The sequence below is a fragment of the Gambusia affinis genome, linkage group LG09, assembly GCF_019740435.1.
Source record: "Gambusia affinis linkage group LG09, SWU_Gaff_1.0, whole genome shotgun sequence".
NCBI lineage: Eukaryota > Metazoa > Chordata > Actinopteri > Cyprinodontiformes > Poeciliidae > Gambusia > Gambusia affinis.
In genome coordinates, this window is record NC_057876.1 from 2,683,219 (window position 1) to 2,704,498 (window position 21,280).

General features: G+C 41.5%; 1 long non-coding RNA gene and 16 other non-coding genes across 17 annotated transcripts; 2 read left to right on the plus strand and 15 right to left on the minus strand.

The window, feature by feature from the left end:
* Positions 1 to 3,837: 3,837 nt before the first annotated feature.
* trnaa-ugc lies at positions 3,838 to 3,910 on the minus strand. The gene has a single exon. It is a non-coding gene; the product is annotated as a tRNA-Ala (tRNA).
* Positions 3,911 to 4,313: 403 nt separating this feature from the next.
* trnaa-cgc lies at positions 4,314 to 4,386 on the minus strand. Its single transcript has one exon. It is a non-coding gene; the product is annotated as a tRNA-Ala (tRNA).
* Positions 4,387 to 5,522: 1,136 nt separating this feature from the next.
* On the minus strand, positions 5,523 to 5,595 carry trnaa-agc. The gene has a single exon. It is a non-coding gene; the product is annotated as a tRNA-Ala (tRNA).
* A 168-nt stretch (positions 5,596 to 5,763) lies between these two features.
* Positions 5,764 to 5,836, minus strand: trnaa-ugc. The gene has a single exon. It is a non-coding gene; the product is annotated as a tRNA-Ala (tRNA).
* A 177-nt stretch (positions 5,837 to 6,013) lies between these two features.
* trnas-gcu lies at positions 6,014 to 6,095 on the plus strand. Its single transcript has one exon. It is a non-coding gene; the product is annotated as a tRNA-Ser (tRNA).
* Positions 6,096 to 6,640: 545 nt separating this feature from the next.
* trnaa-agc lies at positions 6,641 to 6,713 on the minus strand. Its single transcript has one exon. It is a non-coding gene; the product is annotated as a tRNA-Ala (tRNA).
* Positions 6,714 to 6,881: 168 nt separating this feature from the next.
* Positions 6,882 to 6,954, minus strand: trnaa-cgc. Its single transcript has one exon. It is a non-coding gene; the product is annotated as a tRNA-Ala (tRNA).
* Positions 6,955 to 7,858: 904 nt separating this feature from the next.
* On the minus strand, positions 7,859 to 7,931 carry trnaa-agc. Its single transcript has one exon. It is a non-coding gene; the product is annotated as a tRNA-Ala (tRNA).
* Positions 7,932 to 8,098: 167 nt separating this feature from the next.
* trnaa-ugc lies at positions 8,099 to 8,171 on the minus strand. Its single transcript has one exon. It is a non-coding gene; the product is annotated as a tRNA-Ala (tRNA).
* A 904-nt stretch (positions 8,172 to 9,075) lies between these two features.
* Positions 9,076 to 9,148, minus strand: trnaa-agc. Its single transcript has one exon. It is a non-coding gene; the product is annotated as a tRNA-Ala (tRNA).
* Positions 9,149 to 9,316: 168 nt separating this feature from the next.
* trnaa-ugc lies at positions 9,317 to 9,389 on the minus strand. Its single transcript has one exon. It is a non-coding gene; the product is annotated as a tRNA-Ala (tRNA).
* Positions 9,390 to 9,557: 168 nt separating this feature from the next.
* trnaa-ugc lies at positions 9,558 to 9,630 on the minus strand. Its single transcript has one exon. It is a non-coding gene; the product is annotated as a tRNA-Ala (tRNA).
* Positions 9,631 to 9,882: 252 nt separating this feature from the next.
* Positions 9,883 to 9,955, minus strand: trnaa-agc. The gene has a single exon. It is a non-coding gene; the product is annotated as a tRNA-Ala (tRNA).
* A 4,217-nt stretch (positions 9,956 to 14,172) lies between these two features.
* Positions 14,173 to 14,245, minus strand: trnaa-cgc. Its single transcript has one exon. It is a non-coding gene; the product is annotated as a tRNA-Ala (tRNA).
* Positions 14,246 to 14,412: 167 nt separating this feature from the next.
* On the minus strand, positions 14,413 to 14,485 carry trnaa-agc. Its single transcript has one exon. It is a non-coding gene; the product is annotated as a tRNA-Ala (tRNA).
* Positions 14,486 to 15,256: 771 nt separating this feature from the next.
* On the minus strand, positions 15,257 to 15,329 carry trnaa-cgc. Its single transcript has one exon. It is a non-coding gene; the product is annotated as a tRNA-Ala (tRNA).
* Positions 15,330 to 17,532: 2,203 nt separating this feature from the next.
* Positions 17,533 to 20,102, plus strand: LOC122837350. The gene is made up of 4 exons (XR_006371760.1): positions 17,533 to 17,617; positions 18,152 to 18,414; positions 18,658 to 18,869; positions 18,958 to 20,102. It is a non-coding gene; the product is annotated as an uncharacterized LOC122837350 (long non-coding RNA).
* Positions 20,103 to 21,280: the final 1,178 nt, after the last annotated feature.

The window sequence follows — 21,280 nt, forward strand, 5'->3', positions numbered from 1 at the left end:
AAGGTCAAAAGAAAACAAAGAAGCCAAATTCCATAACATCCATTTTGGCTACTGGGTCATGAGTATAGACTCTTGAGACATACCCCAGTACTTCACAAGATACTCAATCTTCATTGATGGGACATATAAAAGGATCAGAAATCTCAGGATTTCTGGAGTAGGCTTTGTATCGAATTAATCTACCTCTCACATGCTAGCGAGTGCTCTACCATGAGCTAATTCCTCACAAGTTTTCTAATAGAAAGGGTCAGACTTGGTCTTCATAGAAATGAAATCATTCAATAGTTGAAGAATGAATAACTTCATCCTACCCAGTACTTCACGAAAGAGATGCGTCTAAATCCATAGAGTGTCTTGTGGTATGTGAAAGGCTATATTAGGAAAAGACTAAGTTGCATACTTCATCAATAGAGATTAAAAAATCCATTGAGTATGATTGTGGATATGTGACAAGACACTATCTTAAGAAAAAGACAAGGTTGCATGGAGTCAGACACTGGAGAATGCGGGCATCGATCCCGCTACCTCTCGCATGCTAAGCGGCGCTCTACCACTTGAGCTAATTCCCCACACAACTTACAACAGAAAGGATCAGAAAATCTCAGGATTATCAGTACTTGGGACCATCCCAATTAAACATCAATAGACTTTTGTGCAAATCTTCATCATCTCAACCTCACTCTGTAGCTGGAAGCAAACGAGACTTGGTCTTCAGTGGGAAATGGACTCTTAATCCATTGTGCTATGCAGAATGTGGGCATCGATCCCATCCTCTCGGATACTTTAAGTTGGGATATGACATGTCCCCATGGGTATCAAAAGGTCTGTCAAAATGTACATTGGATAGTCAAAGCAATATTGTCCTGGATGAATGCTTTTAGTCAAAGGCTACATTGCTGGTTCTTTAATTATCTCAGACTGTTACAAGGTCAAGAAAAACAAAAGCAAAATTCCATAACATCCATTTTGGCTACTGGGTCATGAGTATAGACTCTTGAGACATACCCCAGTACTTCACCAAGAGCTAATTCAATCTTCATTGATGGGACATATAAAAAGTGAGAGATTGGTGAAGGATTTCTGGAGAAAATCGATCTGTGCTACCTCTCACATGCTGTGACAAAGTGCTCTACCACTTTTGAGCTAATTCCTCTTACATGCCTTTTCTAAAGAAAGGTCAGAAAATTTCAGGATTATCAGTAATTCATTCAATGTTGAATGAATCAATCCCAGTACTTCACGAAGAGATCAAATCCATAGAGTGTCTTGTGGTATGTGACTCAACTATATTAAGTCTGAAAAGACTAAGTTGCATACTTCACGAAGGATGAGTAAATCCATAGAGTTCTTGTGGTATGTGACAAGACACTATCTTAATGTTGAGAAAGACTAAGTTGCATGGAGTCATCCATTTTGGCAACTGAGTCATGAGTATATCGATCCCTTCATCTCCAGTAAATCGAGGCGCTCTACCATTATGATGGGACATTCCCCACAAGACTTACAGTACAAAAGGATCCGAAAATCTCAGGATGCGGATCCATCCCACAACATCGAAAACGTGCAAATCTTCATCATCTCAACCTCACTCTGAGCTGGAAGCAAGGATCAGAAAATCTCAGTGGTTAAGGCGATGGACTGCTAATCCATTGTGCTATGCATCAATAGAGTTCAAATCCCATCCTCAGTCGGATATCAGATTGTGGATGAGACTTGTCCTGAAATAGATCAAAACAAAGTCTCTCAGAGAAAATGTACATTGGATAGTCCGCAATATTGTCCTGGATGAATGCTTTTAGTCAAGGCTACATTGCTGGTTCTTTTAATTATCTCGCTTGTTACAAGGTCAGAAAACAAGGATTATCAAATTCCATAACATCCATTTTGGCTACTGGGTCATGAGTATAGACTCTTGAAACATACCCCAGTACTTCACGAGATACTCAATCTTCATTGATGGGACATATAAAAAACAAGGTCTGGTGAAGGGATTTCTGGAGAATGCTGGCATCGATCGCGCTACCTCTCTCATGCTAAGCGAGTGCTCTACCACTTGAGCTAATTCTCACAAGTTTTCTAATGAAAGGATCAGAAAATCTCAGGATTATCAGTAGGATTCATTCAATTAAACATCAATAGAGCTCATCCTACCCAGTACTTGAGATCTGTAAATCAGGTCTTGTGGTATGTGAAGAGGTCTATATTAAGTGAAAAGACTAAGTTGCATACTTCACGAAGAGATGGAGAATGAAATCCATAGAGTGCCTCTGTGGTATGTGACAAGACACTATCTTAAGTGAGCTAATTCCCCATAGTCAGACATTCTGGAAAAGGATCAGAAAATCTCAGGATTATCAGTAGGCTTCGCAATTAAACAGCTCTACCATTTGAGCTAATTCCCCACAACCCTTGACAACAGAAATGATCCAGATTGTGGAACTAGACTTGGATTTTCATAAAAGACCATCCCTCTTACAGAAGGACACACTGTGCAAATGCTTCATCAATCTCAACTACCTCTGACTGGAAGCAAGGCGCCTACCATGGACTGCTAATCCATTGTGCTTACTTGAAAAAGGATCAAATCCCAGGATTATCAGATACTTTGTTGGGAGATGATCAGTGTCCTGAAATGGGTATAAACTTGACCCAGTCTGTCAGATTGTGGAATGTACATTGGTCTTCATAGAAAAAAAACAAGGTCTCTAGAGAATGCGCTAGAATCAAGGCATACATTGCATGGTTCTTTTAATTATCTCAGGAATTGTTACAAGGTCAAGAAAATCTCAGGATTCCATAACATCCATTTTGGCTACTGGGTCATCAATAGACTCTTAAAACATACCCCAGTACTATGAGATACTCAATCTTCATTGATGGGACATATAATTGAGAAAGATTGGACACAGAAGGACATTTCTGGAGAATGCAGGCATCGATCCTGCTACCTCTCACATGCTAAGAGTGCTCTACCACTTGAGCTAATTCCCCATATGCTTTTCTAAAAAAGGATCAGAAAATCTCAGGATTATCAGTAGGCTTCATTCAATTAATAGTTGAATGAATCGTACTCATCCTACCAGTACTTCACGAAGAGATTAAATGAATCCATAGAGTGTCTTGTGGTATGTGACAAGCTCTATATTAAGTGAAAAGACTAAGTTGCATACTTCGAAGAGATCGATCCTTCCTCTCACATGCTAATGTGCGCTCTACCATGAGCTAATTCCCCATAAGCTTATATTAAAAGGATCAGAAAATCTCAGGATTATCAGTAGGCTTCGTTCAATTAATCATCAATGAGCTCGTTAAAATCCCTTGACCCAGTTTGTATCAGATTGTGGATCTAGACATGGTCTTCATAGAAAAAAACAAGTTCTCTTAGAGAAGCACGCACTGGAGAATGCGGGCATCGATCCCATACCTCACATGCTTGGCAGCTCTACCACATGAGCTAATTCACATGCTTACATAAAAGGATCAGAAAATCTCATGATATTATCCAAGGATCAATGCCAAAATTTGAAAGAATTCTGTGTTACTCATCACCCTGTGACAAAGTGGCTCACACTCACTGATGAAAACAAGGATGAGGTGGAAGGCGTTGGACTGCTAATCCATTGTGCTAATAAATCCCATCCTCGGATACTTGAAGAATGTCTCATCCAACACTTTCAAGTTAATGTTGAGAAAAGAGCAAAGCACCCAAATTCCATTACATCCATTTTGGCAACTGAGTCATGAGTATAGGCTCTTGAGTCATACCCCAGTAAATCCCAAGATACTCAATCTCCTATGATGGGACATGTAAAAGACTTAGCAGTACAAAGAACGACTTGGAGAATGCGGGCATCGATCCCGCTACCTCTCACATGCAAAGCGAGCGCTCTACCACTTGAGCTAATTCCCCACATGCTTACATGAAAAAGGATCAGAAAATCTCAGGATTATCAGTAGGCTTCATTCAACTGAGCATCAATAGAGCTCGTTAAAAACACTTGACCCAGTCTGTATCAGATTGTGGAATGAGACTTGGTCTTCATAGAAAAAAACAAAGTCTCTCAGAGAAGAAGTTACTGGAGAATGCGGGCATCGATCCGCTACCTCTCACATGCTAAAGCGAGCCTACCACTTGAGCTAATTCCCCACATGCTTACTTGAAAAGGATCAGAAAATCTCAGGATTATCAGTAGGCTTGCTCAATTAATCATCAATAGAGCTCGTTAAAATCCCTTGACCCAGTCTGTATCAGATGGTGGATCTAGACATGGTCTTCATAGAAAAAAAACAAGGTCTCTTAGAGAAGCACGCACTGGAGAATGCGGGCATCGATCCCGCTACCTCTCACATGCGAAGCGAGCGCTCTACCACTTGAGCTAATTCCCCACGTACTTATATGAAAAAGGATCAGAAAATCTCAGGATTATCAGTAGGCTTCGTTCAATTAAACATCAATAGAGCTCGTTAAAAACCCTTGACCCAGTCTGTATCAGGTTGTGGAACGAGACTTGGTCTTCATAGAAACGAAATAGAGTATCTTAGAGAAGGACGCACTGGAGAATGCGGGCATCGATACCGCTTCCTCTCACATGCTAAGCGAGCGCTCTACCACTTGAGCTAATTCCCCATAAGCTTATACGAAAAAGGATCAGAAAATCTCAGGATTATCAGTAGGCTTCGTTCAATTAAACATCAATAGAGCTCGTTAAAAACCCTTGACCCAGTCTGTATCAGATTGTGGAACTAGACTTGGTGTTCATAAAAAAGACAAAGTCTCTTACAGAAGGACACACTGGAGAATGCAGGCATCAATCCCACTACCTCTCACATGCTAAGCAAGCGCTCTACCACTTGAGCTAATTCCCCACATGCTTACTTGAAAAAGGATCAGAAATCTCAGGATTATCAGTAGGCTTTGTTCAATTAATCATCAATAGAGCTCGTTATAAACCCTTGACCCAGTTTGTATCAGATTGTGGAACGAGACTTGGTCTTCATAGAAAAAAAAACAAGGTCTCTTAGAGAGGGACGCACTGGAGAATGCGGGCATCGATCCCGCTACCTCTCACATGCGAAGTGAGCGCTCTACCACGAGCTTATTCCCCACGTACTTACGTGAAAACAAAAAAGGATCAGAAAATCTCAGGATTATCAGTAAGCTTCGTTCAATTAAACATCAATAGAGCTAGTTAAAAACACTTGCCTTGGCTATATGAGATTGTGGCACTTGACAAGGAACTCCGTCTTAATTGAAAAGACGAAGTCTGACACAGAAGGACATACTGGAGAATGCGGGCATCGATCCCGTTACCTCTCACATGCTAAGCGAGCGCTCTACCACTTGAGCTAATTCCCCATATGCTTATACGAAAAAGGATCAGAATATCTCAGGATTATCAGTAGGCTTCGTTCAATTAAACATCAATAGAGCTCGTTAAAAACCCTTGACCCAGTCTGTATCAGGTTGTGAAACGAGACTTGGTCTTCATAGAAATGAAATAGTCTCTTAGAGAAGGACGCACTGGAGAATGCGGGCATCGATCCCGCTTCCTCTCACATGCTAAGCGAGCGCTCTACCACTTGAGCTAATTCCCCATAAGCTTATACGAAAAAGGATCAGAAAAACTCAGGATTATCAGTAGGCTTCGTTCAATTAATCATCAATAGAGCTCGTTAAAATCCCTTGACCCAGTTTGTATCAGATTGTGGATCTAGACATGGTCTTCATAGAAAAAAAACAAGTTCTCTTAGAGAAGCACGCACTGGAGAATGCGGGCATCGATCCCGCTACCTCTCACATGCAAAGCGAGCGCTCTACCACTTGAGCTAATTCCCCACATGCTTACATAAAAATGGATCAGAAAATCTCATGATATTATCCAAGGATCAATGCCAACGAAATTTGAAAGAATTCTGTGCAAAAATTACTCATCACCCTGTGACAAAGTGGCTCACTTTTAGGACCCTAGACCACACTATCTTACACGCCCCTTTACTCACTGATGAAAACAAGGACGAGGTGGCCGAGTGGTTAAGGCGATGGACTGCTAATCCATTGTGCTAAGCACGCATGGGTTCAAATCCCATCCTCGTCGGATACTTGAAGAGGGGAAATAATGTCTCATCCAACACTTGTCAAGTCTGCTGTGGGCCTGTACTTTGGATAGTCTGAGGCAGATCACCCAGGATGTACATTTTTAGTCAAGGCTGTATCACCTGTTCTTTTCGTTCTCCCATGAGCTGTTATAATGTTGAGAAAAGAGCAAAGCACCCAAATTCCATTACATCCATTTTGGCAACTGAGTCATGAGTATAGGCTCTTGAGTCATACCCCAGTACTTCAAGATACTCAATCTTCATGATGGGACATATAAAAGACTTAGAAGATTGGTGAAGGACTTGGAGAATGCGGGCATCGATCCTGCTACCTCTCACATGCAAAGCGAGCGCTCTACCACTTGAGCTAATTCCCCACATGCTTACATGAAAAAGGATCAGAAAATCTCAGGATTATCAGTAGGCTTCATTCAACTGAGCATCAATAGAGCTCGTTAAAAACACTTGACCCAGTCTGTATCAGATTGTGGAATGAGACTTGGTCTTCATAGAAAAAAACAAAGTCTCTCAGAGAAGAAGTTACTGGAGAATGCGGGCATCGATCCCGCTACCTCTCACATGCTAAGCGAGCGCTCTACCACTTGAGCTAATTCCCCACATGCTTACTTGAAAAAGGATCAGAAAATCTCAGGATTATCAGTAGGCTTCGTTCAATTAATCATCAATAGAGCTCGTTAAAATCCCTTGACCCAGTCTGTATCAGATGGTGGATCTAGACATGGTCTTCATAGAAAAAAAACAAGGTCTCTTAGAGAAGCACGCACTGGAGAATGCGGGCATCGATCCCGCTACCTCTCACATGCGAAGCGAGCGCTCTACCACTTGAGCTAATTCCCCACGTACTTATATGAAAAAGGATCAGAAAATCTCAGGATTATCAGTAGGCTTCGTTCAATTAAACATCAATAGAGCTCGTTAAAAACCCTTGACCCAGTCTGTATCAGGTTGTGGAACGAGACTTGGTCTTCATAGAAACGAAATAGAGTATCTTAGAGAAGGACGCACTGGAGAATGCGGGCATCGATACCGCTTCCTCTCACATGCTAAGCGAGCGCTCTACCACTTGAGCTAATTCCCCATAAGCTTATACGAAAAAGGATCAGAAAATCTCAGGATTATCAGTAGGCTTCGTTCAATTAAACATCAATAGAGCTCGTTAAAAACCCTTGACCCAGTCTGTATCAGATTGTGGAACTAGACTTGGTGTTCATAAAAAAGACAAAGTCTCTTACAGAAGGACACACTGGAGAATGCAGGCATCAATCCCACTACCTCTCACATGCTAAGCAAGCATGTGAAGCGAGCGCTCTACCACTTGAGCTAATTCCCCATAAGCTTATACAAAAAAGGATCAGAAAATCTCAGGATTATCAGTAGGCTTCGTTCAATTAAACATCAATAGAGCTAGTTAAAAACACTTGCCTTGGCTATATGAGATTGTGGCACTTGACAAGGAACTCCGTCTTAATTGAAAAGACGAAGTCTGACACAGAAGGACATACTGGAGAATGCGGGCATCGATCCCATTACCTCTCACATGCTAAGCGAGCGCTCTACCACTTGAGCTAATTCCCCATATGCTTATACGAAAAAGGATCAGAATATCTCAGGATTATCAGTAGGCTTTGTTCAATTAAACATAAATAGAGCTCGTTAAAAACCCTTGACACAGTCTGTATCAGATTGTGGAACGAGACTTGGTCTTCATAGAAATGAAATAGTCTCTTAGAGAAGGACGCACTGGAGAATGCGGGCATCGATCCCGCTTCCTCTCACATGCTAAGCGAGCGCTCTACCACTTGAGCTAATTCCCCATAAGCTTATACGAAAAGGATCAGAAAAACTCAGGATTATCAGTAGGCTTCGTTCAATTAATCATCAATAGAGCTCGTTAAAATCCCTTGACCCAGTCTGTATCAGATTGTGGATCTAGACATGGTCTTCATAGAAAAAAAACAAGGTCTCTTAGAGAAGCACGCACTGGAGAATGCGGGCATCGATCCCGCTACCTCTCACATGCAAAGCGAGCGCTCTACCACTTGAGCTAATTCCCCACATGCTTACATAAAAAAGGATCAGAAAATCTCAGGATTATCAGTAGGCTTCGTTCAATTAAACATCAATAGAGCTCGTTAAAAACCCTTAACCCAGTCTGTATCAGGTTGTGGAACGAGACTTGGTCTTCATAGAAACGAAATAGAGTATCTTAGAGAAGGACGCACTGGAGAATGCGGGCATCGATACCGCTTCCTCTCACATGCTAAGCGAGCGCTCTACCACTTGAGCTAATTCCCCATAAGCTTATACGAAAAAGGATCAGAAAATCTCAGGATTATCAGTAGGCTTCGTTCAATTAAACATCAATAGAGCTCGTTAAAAACCCTTGACCCAGTCTGTATCAGATTGTGGAACTAGACTTGGTGTTCATAAAAAAGACAAAGTCTCTTACAGAAGGACACACTGGAGAATGCAGGCATCAATCCCACTACCTCTCACATGCTAAGCAAGCATGTGAAGCGAGCGCTCTACCACTTGAGCTAATTCCCCATAAGCTTATACAAAAAAGGATCAGAAAATCTCAGGATTATCAGTAGGCTTCGTTCAATTAAACATCAATAGAGCTAGTTAAAAACACTTGCCTTGGCTATATGAGATTGTGGCACTTGACAAGGAACTCCGTCTTAATTGAAAAGACGAAGTCTGACACAGAAGGACATACTGGAGAATGCGGGCATCGATCCCATTACCTCTCACATGCTAAGCGAGCGCTCTACCACTTGAGCTAATTCCCCATATGCTTATACGAAAAAGGATCAGAATATCTCAGGATTATCAGTAGGCTTTGTTCAATTAAACATAAATAGAGCTCGTTAAAAACCCTTGACACAGTCTGTATCAGATTGTGGAACGAGACTTGGTCTTCATAGAAATGAAATAGTCTCTTAGAGAAGGACGCACTGGAGAATGCGGGCATCGATCCCGCTTCCTCTCACATGCTAAGCGAGCGCTCTACCACTTGAGCTAATTCCCCATAAGCTTATACGAAAAAGGATCAGAAAAACTCAGGATTATCAGTAGGCTTCGTTCAATTAATCATCAATAGAGCTCGTTAAAATCCCTTGACCCAGTCTGTATCAGATTGTGGATCTAGACATGGTCTTCATAGAAAAAAAACAAGGTCTCTTAGAGAAGCACGCACTGGAGAATGCGGGCATCGATCCCGCTACCTCTCACATGCAAAGCGAGCGCTCTACCACTTGAGCTAATTCCCCACATGCTTACATAAAAAAGGATCAGAAAATCTCAGGATTATCAGTAGGCTTCGTTCAATTAATCATCAATAGAGCTCGTTAAAATCCCTTGACCCAGTTTGTATCAGATTGTGGATCTAGACATGGTCTTCATAGAAAAAAAACAAGTTCTCTTAGAGAAGCACGCACTGGAGAATGCGGGCATCGATCCCGCTACCTCTCACATGCAAAGCGAGCGCTCTACCACTTGAGCTAATTCCCCACATGCTTACATAAAAAAGGATCAGAAAATCTCATGATATTATCCAAGGATCAATGCCAACGAAATTTGAAAGAATTCTGTGCAAAAATGCTTACATGAAAAAGGATCAGAAAATCTCAGGATTATCAGTAGGCTTCATTCAACTGAGCATCAATAGAGCTCGTTAAAAACACTTGACCCAGTCTGTATCAGATTGTGGAATGAGACTTGGTCTTCATAGAAAAAAACAAAGTCTCTCAGAGAAGAAGTTACTGGAGAATGCGGGCATCGATCCCGCTACCTCTCACATGCTAAGCGAGCGCTCTACCACTTGAGCTAATTCCCCACATGCTTACTTGAAAAAGGATCAGAAAATCTCAGGATTATCAGTAGGCTTCGTTCAATTAATCATCAATAGAGCTCGTTAAAATCCCTTGACCCAGTCTGTATCAGATGGTGGATCTAGACATGGTCTTCATAGAAAAAAATAGTCTCTTAGAAGCACGCACTGGAGAATGCGGGCATCGATCCGCTTACCTCTCACATGCAGCGGCGCTCTACCACTTGAGCTAATTCCCCACGTACTTATATGAAAAAGGATCAGAAAATCTCAGGATTATCAGTAGGCTTCGTTCAATTAAACATCAATAGAGCTCGTTAAAAACCCTTGACCCAGTCTGTATCAGGTTGTGGAACGAGACTTGGTCTTCATAGAAACGAAATAGAGTATCTTAGAGAAGGACGCACTGGAGAATGCGGGCATCGATACCGCTTCCTCTCACATGCTAAGCGAGCGCTCTACCACTTGAGCTAATTCCCCAAAAGCTTAAAAGAAAAAGGATCAGAAAATCTCAGGATTATCAGTAGGCTTCGCGTTCAATTAAACATCAATAGAGCTCGTTAAAAACCCTTGACCCAGTCTGTATCAGATTGTGGAACTAGACTTGGTGTTCATAAAAAAGACAAAGTCTCTTACAGAAGGACACACTGGAGAATGCAGGCATCAATCCCACTACCTCTCACATGCTAAGCAAGCGCTCTACCACTTGAGCTAATTCCCCACATGCTTACTTGAAAAAGGATCAGAAATCTCAGGATTATCAGTAGGCTTTGTTCAATTAATCATCAATAGAGCTCGTTATAAACCCTTGACCCAGTTTGTATCAGATTGTGGAACGAGACTTGGTCTTCATAGAAAAAAAAACAAGGTCTCTTAGAGAGGGGCTGGAGAATGCGGGCATCGATCCCGCTACCTCTCACATGCGAAGGGAGCGTTCTACCACGAGCTAATTCCCCACGTACGTACGTGACAACAAAAAAGGTTCAGAAAATCTCAGGTGTCTCAGTAAGCTTCGTTCAATTAAACATCAATAGAGCTAGTTAAAACACTTGCCTTGGCTATATGAGATTGTGGCACTTGACAAGGAACTCCGTCTTAATTGAAAAGGACGAAGTCTGACACAGAAGGACATACTGGAGAATGCGGGCATCGATCCGTTACCTCTCACATGCTAAGCTGGAAGCTCTACCACTTGAGCTAATTCCCCATATGCTTATACGAAAAAGGATCAGAATATCTCAGGATTATCAGTAGGCTTCGTTCAATTAAACATCAATAGAGCTCGTTAAAAACCCTTGACCCAGTCTGTATCAGATTGTGGAACGAGACTTGGTCTTCATAGAAATGAAATAGTCTCTTAGAGAAGGACGCACTGGAGAATGCGGGCATCGATCCCGCTTCCTCTCACATGCGCGCTCTACCACTTGAGCTAATTCATAAGCTTATTGAAAAGGATCAGAAAAACTCAGGATTATCAGTAGGCTTCAATTAATCATCAATAGAGCTCGTTAAAATCCCTTGACCCAGTCTGTATCAGATTGTGGATCTAGACATGGTCTTCATAGAAAAAAAACAAGGTCTCTTAGAGAAGCACGCACTGGAGAATGCAGGCATCGATCCCGCTACCTCTCACATGCGAAGCGAGCGCTCTACCACTTGAGCTAATTCCCCACGTACTTATATGAAAAAGGATCAGAAAATCTCAGGATTATCAGTAGGATTCGTTCAATTAAACATCAATAGAGCTCGTTAAAAACCCTTGACCCAGTCTGCATCAGGTTGTGAAACGAGACTTGGTCTTCATAGAAACGAAATAGAGTCTCTTAGAGAAGGACGCACTGGAGAATGCAGGCATCGATCCCGCTACCTCTCACATGCTAAGCGAGCGCTCTACCACTTGATATAATTCCCCATAAGCTTATACGAAAAAGGATCAGAAAATCTCAGGATTATCAGTAGGCTTCGTTCAATTAATCATCAATAGAGCTCGTTAAAATCCCTTGACCCAGTTTGTATCAGATTGTGGATCTAGACATGGTCTTCATAGAAAAAAAACAAGTTCTCTTAGAGAAGCACGCACTGGAGAATGCAGGCATCGATCCCGCTACCTCTCACATGCAGCGGCGCTCTACCACTTGAGCTAATTCCCCACATGCTTACATAAAAAGGATCAGAAAATCTCATGATATTATCCAAGGATCAATGCCAACGAAATTTGAAGAATTCTGTGCAAAATTACTCATCACCTGTGACAAAGTGGCTCACTTTTAGGACCCTAGACCACACTATCTTGAAAACAAGGATAATCCATTGTGCTAAGCACGCATGGGTTCAAATCCCATCCTCGTCGGATACTTAAGAGGGAAATAATGTCTCATCCAACACTTGTCAAGTCTGCTGTGGGCCTGTACTTTGGATAGTCTGAGGCAGATCACCCAGGATGTACATTTTAGTCAAGGCTGTATCACCTGTTCTTTTAATTTCTCATGGCTGTTATAATGTTGAGAAAAGAGCAAAGCACCCAAATACCATTACATCCATTTTGGCAACTGAGTCATTAGTATAGGCTCTTGAGTCATACCCCAGTAAATCCCGAGATACTCAATCTCCTATGATGTGACATGTAAAAGACTTAGCAGAGTAAGGATTTCTTGGAGAATGCGGGCATCGATCCGCTACCTCTCACATGCTAAGCGAGTGCTCTACCACTTGAGCTAATTCCCACATGCTTACATGAAAAGGATCAGAAAATCTCAGGATTATCAGTAGGCTTCATTCAACTGAGCATCAATAGAGCTCGTTAAAAACACTTGACCCAGTCTGTATCAGATTGTGGAATGAGACTTGGTCTTCATAGAAAAAAACAAAGTCTCTCAGAGAAGAAGATACTGGAGAATGCGGGCATCGATCCCGCTACCTCTCACATGCTAAGCAAGCGCTCTACCACTTGAGCTAATTCCCCACATGCTTACTTGAAAAAGGATCAGAAAATCTCAGGATCATCAGTAGGCTTCGTTCAATTAAACATCAATAGAGCCCGTTAAAAACCCTTGACCCAGTCTGTATCAGATTGTGGAACGAGACTTGGTCTTCATAGAAAAGAAACAGAGTCTCTTAGAGAAGGACGCACTGGAGAATGCGGGCATCGATCCCGCTTCCTCACACATGCTAAGCGAGCGCTCTACCACTTGAGCTTATTCCCCACATGTTTACATTAAAAAGGGTCAGAAAATCTCATGATATTATCCAAGGATCAATGCCAACGAAATTTGAAAGAATTCTGTGCAAAAATTACTCATTGCCCTGTGACAAAGTGGCTCACTTTTAGGACCCTAGACCACACTATCTTACACTTCATAGAAATAGAGTCTCTTAGAGAAGGTGGCAGCTAATCCATTGTGCTAAGCACGCATGGGTTCAAATCCCATCCTCGTCGGATACTTAAAGTGGGGACATAATGTCTCATCCAACACTTGTCAAGTCTGCTGTGGGCCTGTACTTTGGATAGTCTGAGGCAGATTATCCAGGATGTACAATTTTAGTCAAGGCTGTATCACCTGTTCTTTTCGTTCTCCCATGAGCTGTTATAATGTTGAGAAAAGAGCAAAGCACCCAAATTCCATTACATCCATTTTGGCAACTGAGTCATGAGTATAGGCTCTTGAGTCATACCCCAGTAAATCCCGAGATACTCAATCTCCTATGATGGGACATGTAAAAGACTTAGCAGTACAGAGACCGACTTGGAGAATGCGGGCATCAATCCCGCTACCTCTCACATGCAAAGTAAGCGCTCTACCACTTGAGCTAATTCCCCACATGCTTACATGAAAAAGGATCAGAAAATCTCAGGATTTTCAGTAGGCTTCATTCAACAGCATCAATAGAGGTCGTTAAAAACACTTGACCCAGTCTGTATCAGATTGTGGAACGAGACTTGGTCTTCATAGAAAAAAACAAAGTCTCTCAGAGAAGGAGATACTGGAGAATGCGGGCATCAATCCCGCTACCTCTCACATGCTAAGCGAGCGCTCTACCACTTGAGCTAATTCCCCATAAGCTTATACGAAAAAGGATCAGAAAATCTCAGGATTATCAGTAGGCTTCGTTCAATTAATCATCAATAGAGCTCGTTAAAATCCCTTGACCCAGTCTGTATCAGATGGTGGATCTAGACATGGTCTTCATAGAAAAAAAACAAGGTCTCTTAGAGAAGCACGCACTGGAGAATGCGGGCATCGATCCCGCTACCTCTCACATGCGAAGCGAGCGCTCTACCACTTGAGCTAATTCCCCACGTACTTATATGAAAAAGGATCAGAAAATCTCAGGATTATCAGTAGGCTTCGTTCAATTAAACATCAATAGAGCTCGTTAAATCCCTTGACCCAGTCTGTATCAGGTTGTGGAACGAGACTTGGTCTTCATAGAAACGAAATAGAGTCTCTTAGAGAAGGACGCACTGGAGAATGCGGGCATCGATCCCGCTTCCTCTCACATGCTAAGCGAGCGCTCTACCACTTGAGCTAATTCCCCATAAGCTTATACGAAAAAGGATCAGAAAATCTCAGGATTATCAGTAGGCTTCGTTCAATTAATCATCAATAGAGCTCGTTAAAAACCCTTGACCCTGTCTGTATCAGATTGTGGAACTAGACTTGGTGTTCATAAAAAAGACAAAGTCTCTTACAGAAGGACACACTGGAGAATGCGGGCATCAATCCCACTACCTCTCACATGCTAAGCGAGCGCTCTACCACTTGAGCTAATTCCCCACATGCTTACTTGAAAAAGGATCAGAAATCTCAGGATTATCAGTAGGCTTTGTTCAATTAATCATCAATAGAGCTTGTTATAAACACTTGCCTTGGCTATATCAGATTGTGGCAGTTGACAAGGAACTCGGTCTTAATTGAAAAGACCGAAAATCTAAGGATTATCAGTAGGCTTCGTTCAATTGAACATCAATAGAGCTCGTTATAAACCCTTGACCCAGTCTGTATCAGATTGTGGAACGAGACTTGGTCTTCATAGAAAAAAAACAAGGTCTCTTAGAGAAGGACGCACTGGAGAATGCGGGCATCGATCCCGCTACCTCTCACATGCTAAGCAAGCGCTCTACCACTTGAGCTAATTCCCCACATGCTTACTTGAAAAAGGATCAGAAATCTCAGGATTATCAGTAGGCTTCGTTCAATTGAACATCAATAGAGCTCGTTATAAACCCTTGACCCAGTCTGTATCAGATTGTGGAACGAGACTTGGTCTTCATAGAAAAAAAACAAGGTCTCTTAGAGAAGTACGCACTGGAGAATGCGGGCATCGATCCCGCTACCTCTCACATGCGAAGCGAGCGCTCTACCACTTGAGCTAATTCCCCACATACTTAAGTGAAAACAAAAAAGGATCAGAAAATCTCAGGATTATCAGTAGGCTTCGTTCAATTAAACATCAATAGAGCTAGTTAAAAACACTTGCCTTGGCTATATCAGATTGTGGCACTTGACAAGGAACTCCGTCTTAATTGAAAAGACGAAGTCTGACACAGAAGAACATACTGGAGAATGCGGGCATCGATCCCGTTACCTCTCACATGCTAAGCGAGCGCTCTACCACTTGAGCTAATTCCCCATAAGCTTATACGAAAAAGGATCAGAAAATCTCAGGATTATCAGTAGGCTTCGTTCAATTAAACATCAATAGAGCTCGTTAAAAACCCTTTACCCAGTCTGTATCAGATTGTGGAAGGAGACTTGGTCTTCATAGAAATGAAATAGAGTCTCTTAGAGAAGGATTCTAGTTGTCCAAGTTGTCCTGCTGCATTTTTGAATGGGATTGAGATGATGTCAGCTGCCTTAAAGAAGCAAAGAGGTCAGAGCTGAAGAAAAAATATGCTGGTCATCCTCCCACTGACGCCCAACTTTTGGCCAACATTAATTCCAGTGAGCTTGCTAAACATTGCAGAAGAAGGACAAGAGGGGTAGAAGAAACCCGGAACCTCATTCAGGAATTATTAAACTCCATGTGGGAACTGACTGACACCTCAGGTCTCCGCCTGATCAACCCTGAGAGCATGACTCGTGTGTGGCAAATGCAGCAGAAGCACCTGCCATGCATCCAAGATCCACCTGGTGTTGAACTGTACACCAAGCTTCGCTCAACACAAAAGGGAGACAAAGAAGTTCAAACCTTCAGATGTGGCAGGGGCTCGTCTTCAGTTGAAAGCTTTCATCGACACCAGTGTTCCTTCATACCAGGTAAACTGTGAATTTGTATATTTGATGTCATTCATTTTTGTAACACCTGCCAGAATTTTAACCGTACATCTAAATATGTTTATCAGCATAATTTCTGAAAAAAATGCAAAGAAGTTTTAATTTTATAAATGCTGCCAATTTTTGCAACTCTGTTTTTTTAAGGATGGAGAAGCAATGCCACGCACACTCAAATGTATATGATTGAGGGTGGATCCAGATGGAACATGAAAAGAACCCAAGAAGCTTTAGATATGAGTCGCAGATCCCACAGTAAACTGTATGATGTTCGTCTGATGTCCAACCTCAACACTCTGAGCAACAAAGTGCTGGGTCATGCCCTCCTGCCAGAGTTTGTTCCCCCAGGCTGTCCCACAGGTATTGGACATTTACCTAACAAATTCCACAAAAATGCTAATTTTTGTACAGCAAATTTGTCACTTTCAATACAATTGTCAAATGTCCTTTATGATCATTGAAGGTGAGCAGATTGCTGTGGAGTATCTTCTTGCTCAGTCAGACAGAGGAGACCTCTTAGGTCCACAGCAGGACAACGAACTGGGAGTTATTTTGTCAGAGGTGCCAACTAACACTCAGGAGGAGGACAGTCCTGATGTCACCATCAGTGATGTCACTGACATGCTCTCAGAGAGCCCCCACGACATGCTACAGTGTGAAAGCCAGTTGGAAATGCCATCCTCTAACATTGATTTTCTCCAGGTAGAGTCTTCTCCCATGTCATCTGAGGTAATGCTTTTATTACATTACACTTTTATTTAGTGAGTAATTTGTCTTATTAACAGAGTAAATTACCCTCATGTGTTCCATGCTTCTACATTGGCATTTCCAATCTATTGTTATAATTTATGAGATTATCATCTGTCACTGAAGATGATTGTTATTGAATAGTTGGGTGATGATCATGTCAATGAGATGAACAAGAACAAAAAAAAAAAAAAAAACATTTCAAACTTTTATGTTATAAATACTGTAAGAGCCAAAAATGTCAGTTTGTAACATTGTTTATTAATGTGTAGGCCATTTGCGTATTTAGACATTTTCTTAACAATTACATTCCATTTTAGTATGTTTTTTGTACAAAAGCGCAATGTAATGGACATAATTGAAAATATATGTGAAAAGTGCTGTGTCACGTTAATATATAATGGCTTTACACTGAAACAAATAAATAAATATCTTGCCATCATGAATGCAGAGAAAAAGGTTGTTGGTTTTTGTTTGGCAATCCAAGGATATAAGGAACATTTACTGTTGCTTCTGTGTGTTTACAGGAAACCAGTATCGATTCAAGTCCTGCCTCTCCCAGAGTGCTGCTTCACCCAGAGGTCAGCTTACTGGTGACCTCTCCTTTAGTGGACCAAGTAGCTCTTCCCAGGTGGACCAAGTATCCCAGGTAGAGTGAGACCTATGTGGGTTCATTTTGTTTCATTACAGCATGCAACACTTTGTTTGGTTGCTGGATTATGTTCAATAGGCAATTTTGGGATGTAATTGTTGTTATAAAATCATATTTCCAGATTAGGCTTTGGCTTGATTTACTGGCCCTTTTCCATCTTTCTCAGCATCTAAACATTTTTTCTTAATAAATCTGAAACAGTACTTGATTTTATGCTTTAATCTACTTTATTTAAACCAGTGGTTCCCTTACCTGGTCCTCATGTACCCCTCCCTTGCATGTTTTTGGTGTCTTGCTTGTAAACAGTTTATTTAAATGATTAAAAGGCTTCTGCAGCACTTGTTTGGAACCACTGGTTTAGACTGAGTTATTTCTCTCTTTTTCTTCTGTGGCATGTTGGCCTTTTTCTTTGGTAGAAATACGTATTATCCAGTCCGATCAACCATCAGTTCCAGGAAATTGTTTCACATAACATAAAGAAATGACTGTGTGTATATTTGTATCTATGTACCAATTATTTTTTCTTTTAAGGAGACCCGGTGTGACTACAGAGGTTTTCCTGGATGGGAGGCAGTTGACAGCTTGGCAGAGTACCGCTTGAGCCTCAACAGAACAATAACTGCGTTGTCAACAACAGAGGTAGAAAATGTCTTGCAGCTGTATTCTAACCTGCATGCTATGGACAAGCAGCCTGCTAAATACACCTTAAAAAGCAAGAAGAGCACATTACCAGGACCTTGGAGGACTTCCCGGAAATGAAGTGGCTCTGCACCTGGTCAGCAAGCAGCTGAAAGGTAACCTGTCTAATATTTGACACAATGAATAACTTGATTGCATATTCACTGATGGAAGCCAAGTCATGTGTTGCAAATACAATATTTTTTTCTCTTAGTATTAAGCTTAGGAGATCAATACGGGTTTGCTGAGCTAATCAAAATGAGAAGAACTTTTCTACTGCATTTCATTGCTGCTCCAATCAAATCAGTGTTAATGAGCATGTGTTTTTCTGCTAATTGACTGACCTGTTTGTCACACAGATTCTTCATGACCCATGGCCAGGCTGCCCAGAGACCTGACTCAAACAGAGTGTCTGAGTGCATTTGCCTCAAGTTGTTCAAAGAATACCAGCAAGCAAGAAACCGGCCAAAAGACAGCAAGGGGAAGGTTCTACCCGTCCTGCAGTCTATTGTTCAGACGTACTGTCACATCAAACAATTACTTGAGGACTCCAGGCCCATACATGTGCTTGGTAAGATGTCCTTTATTTTCAATAGATATTCAACTTCAAAGATGGCTTGACTTTGAAAGGAAACAATTGATGTTCTATTATCTTTCAGGCTACATGAGCGGCAGAAGAGAACAGACAGGGACACTCTTCTCCAAGGTGTGAATCTTCCTCCGAAGGTGTCCGTGGCTGACGCCTCCTTCCCAGAAGCGAGACAGTTCCCCTCCCTTCCTGTGGAACATGGACATACAAGCATGGAGTTTAAAGAACCTGAAAATAGAGAAGGCGAGGCACTGATCCGTCAACGGGTTGGTGGTAAAGCTGGCTCCGCACAGCGATATCCTCCCTCATACCAGCCAGGACTCTTTTCACAGGCCGCAGTTCCTCCCAGCTTCCTGTATCCACAGACTGACCAGCCACCATCATCTGCTTGGTCCTACTGTGAGCAGAACCAGATGCCACAAGCGCCATCCGCTTCTTTGGGTTTCTGCTTCGGTCCACCAGCTCCAGTTTTGACCTCATTTGGACAAGGACAGTTCCCACCCCTGCCATCTTCTCTGGTTCAAATGTATCGGTACTATACACCACCACTTCACTCATCCATCCCAGCAGCTGCTGCTGGTTCAGCATCATCATCACCATCAGATCAGGCTCCAGCCAACATGAATCGCTCCAGGAAGTGGAGACAGAATCAGTAGACCAGGAACGCCTGGCAAGAGGGGAGCCTCTCAAAAAGCGCCAATGGAAGCAGGACTACCACTATCAGTGTTCAGTTTGTGGTCAGGCGAAAAACAAAAGCACTGGCCACACACAGATTAAGGGAAAATGCTACTGTCCAGCCTCTGGACAGACTGTTTTGGAATGGAAAGAGTCTCTTGGGAAGCAGTGATTGAAAGATTTTCTTTTTAGTTTTCATCTGTAAATATAATCTCATCATTTGTGTTTTAAAGCCCATAATTGTTTGTAAACTTCAAAAGGCCGACTGCCATGTTATGAGGGCTTATCAATAACTGGATTGGTCTTTATTCCTCTTTGTTCACTTTCAGTGAAAGAACTCTATTTATATTTCTGAAATTTGCTGTCAAACTAAATCTGTGTTATTCTGTGTTTAGTTACAGAAAATGACATTAAGTTTTGTTGATATATACACTAAAATATGTTTTGGTCTTTCTACCTATTTTTATAATATTTTTTTCTGTAAAAAATTGTGGTTTTTTGCGAGTTTCCAGTTTTCAGAGGATTGAAATTTAAGCATTTGGTTTTATTTTTGCTAAATGTGGAGCTATTTTTATCAGTGCATGTGAGGTTGCATGCAATGGAAGAATACTGAAGGATGCTCTGGCTTGGCTCACTAATAGTTTTATATTCTATATTTAAAATATCTTTTCTTCTCTGTTACTATTTGTATGTTTTAGTGAGCTTTTAGGCGCTGCTTTATACATGTCGAGGTATATTGTTAGTTCTCTGTGAATGTCGTTGTGTAAGAGTGAATAAATGTCACTGATCATTTATGTGTGTTCTATAATTTTGTTGGCCCTCTAAAAACTGATAATATCAATAGTATAGTGATTCAGTAGTTCAGAATTAACAGTAATTTGGATGTTATGCTATATTGAACTTGAAATTAGTGTAAAAAATGCTTTGTGGAGCATAAAACAGGTATTATTACAACAATGACATGAATGATGCTGAAACATGTACTTATGTAGAAACTTCAAATGTTCCTCTCTTTCTTTCTTCCCCCCTCTCCCTTCTTTTTCCCCTGACCTCTAGCAGTCCCTTTTGCCCCATTTTGTAGTACTGTTCCTTTAGCGTGAAAGATAAATGGAGGTATAGACCATGAATTGCTAATAACTAGCTATTTCAGACCTTTGATGGAATCAAAAATCTAATTTGGACTTTTGAGCTAAAATCTGAGAACCAAACAGTTGGAAGGTGTCGAGGTTGAAGGTCATCACACTTCTTTTCAGTTACATTGAGCGGATCACTTTATCTGGAAAATACATTTGCCAGTCCATTGCACTGACATGACTTTAACTATAATATGACAATAAAGTGACAAGCCCAATTCAAGATCTAGTTAGTGGTCATTACAGCTTGGCCTGTTACCAGGCTGCTTTTTAAATCCTATTCTTTTTTTGACAGAAACATCCAAACCAGCTCTGCCATTTCCAAAATGCTTCTGCTTTGTTTCTTGCTCATGACTTGGTGCCAGTCTCAGGTTTTTAGGAGATTTCTACTCCAAAAACAATGTTGACAGGATGTACAGACCTTGACATATGCCAGTGTTGTTCGGTACCTCTCCCAATGGAAGCAGGTTGCTTAGCGATGATTCTGACAGCAAGAAGTTTTTAGGTACAAACCTTCCATTGTAGAGCTGGCTTGTGTGTTTTTTTTTTTGTTTGTTTTGTATTCACACTAGTTTTATTCCACTG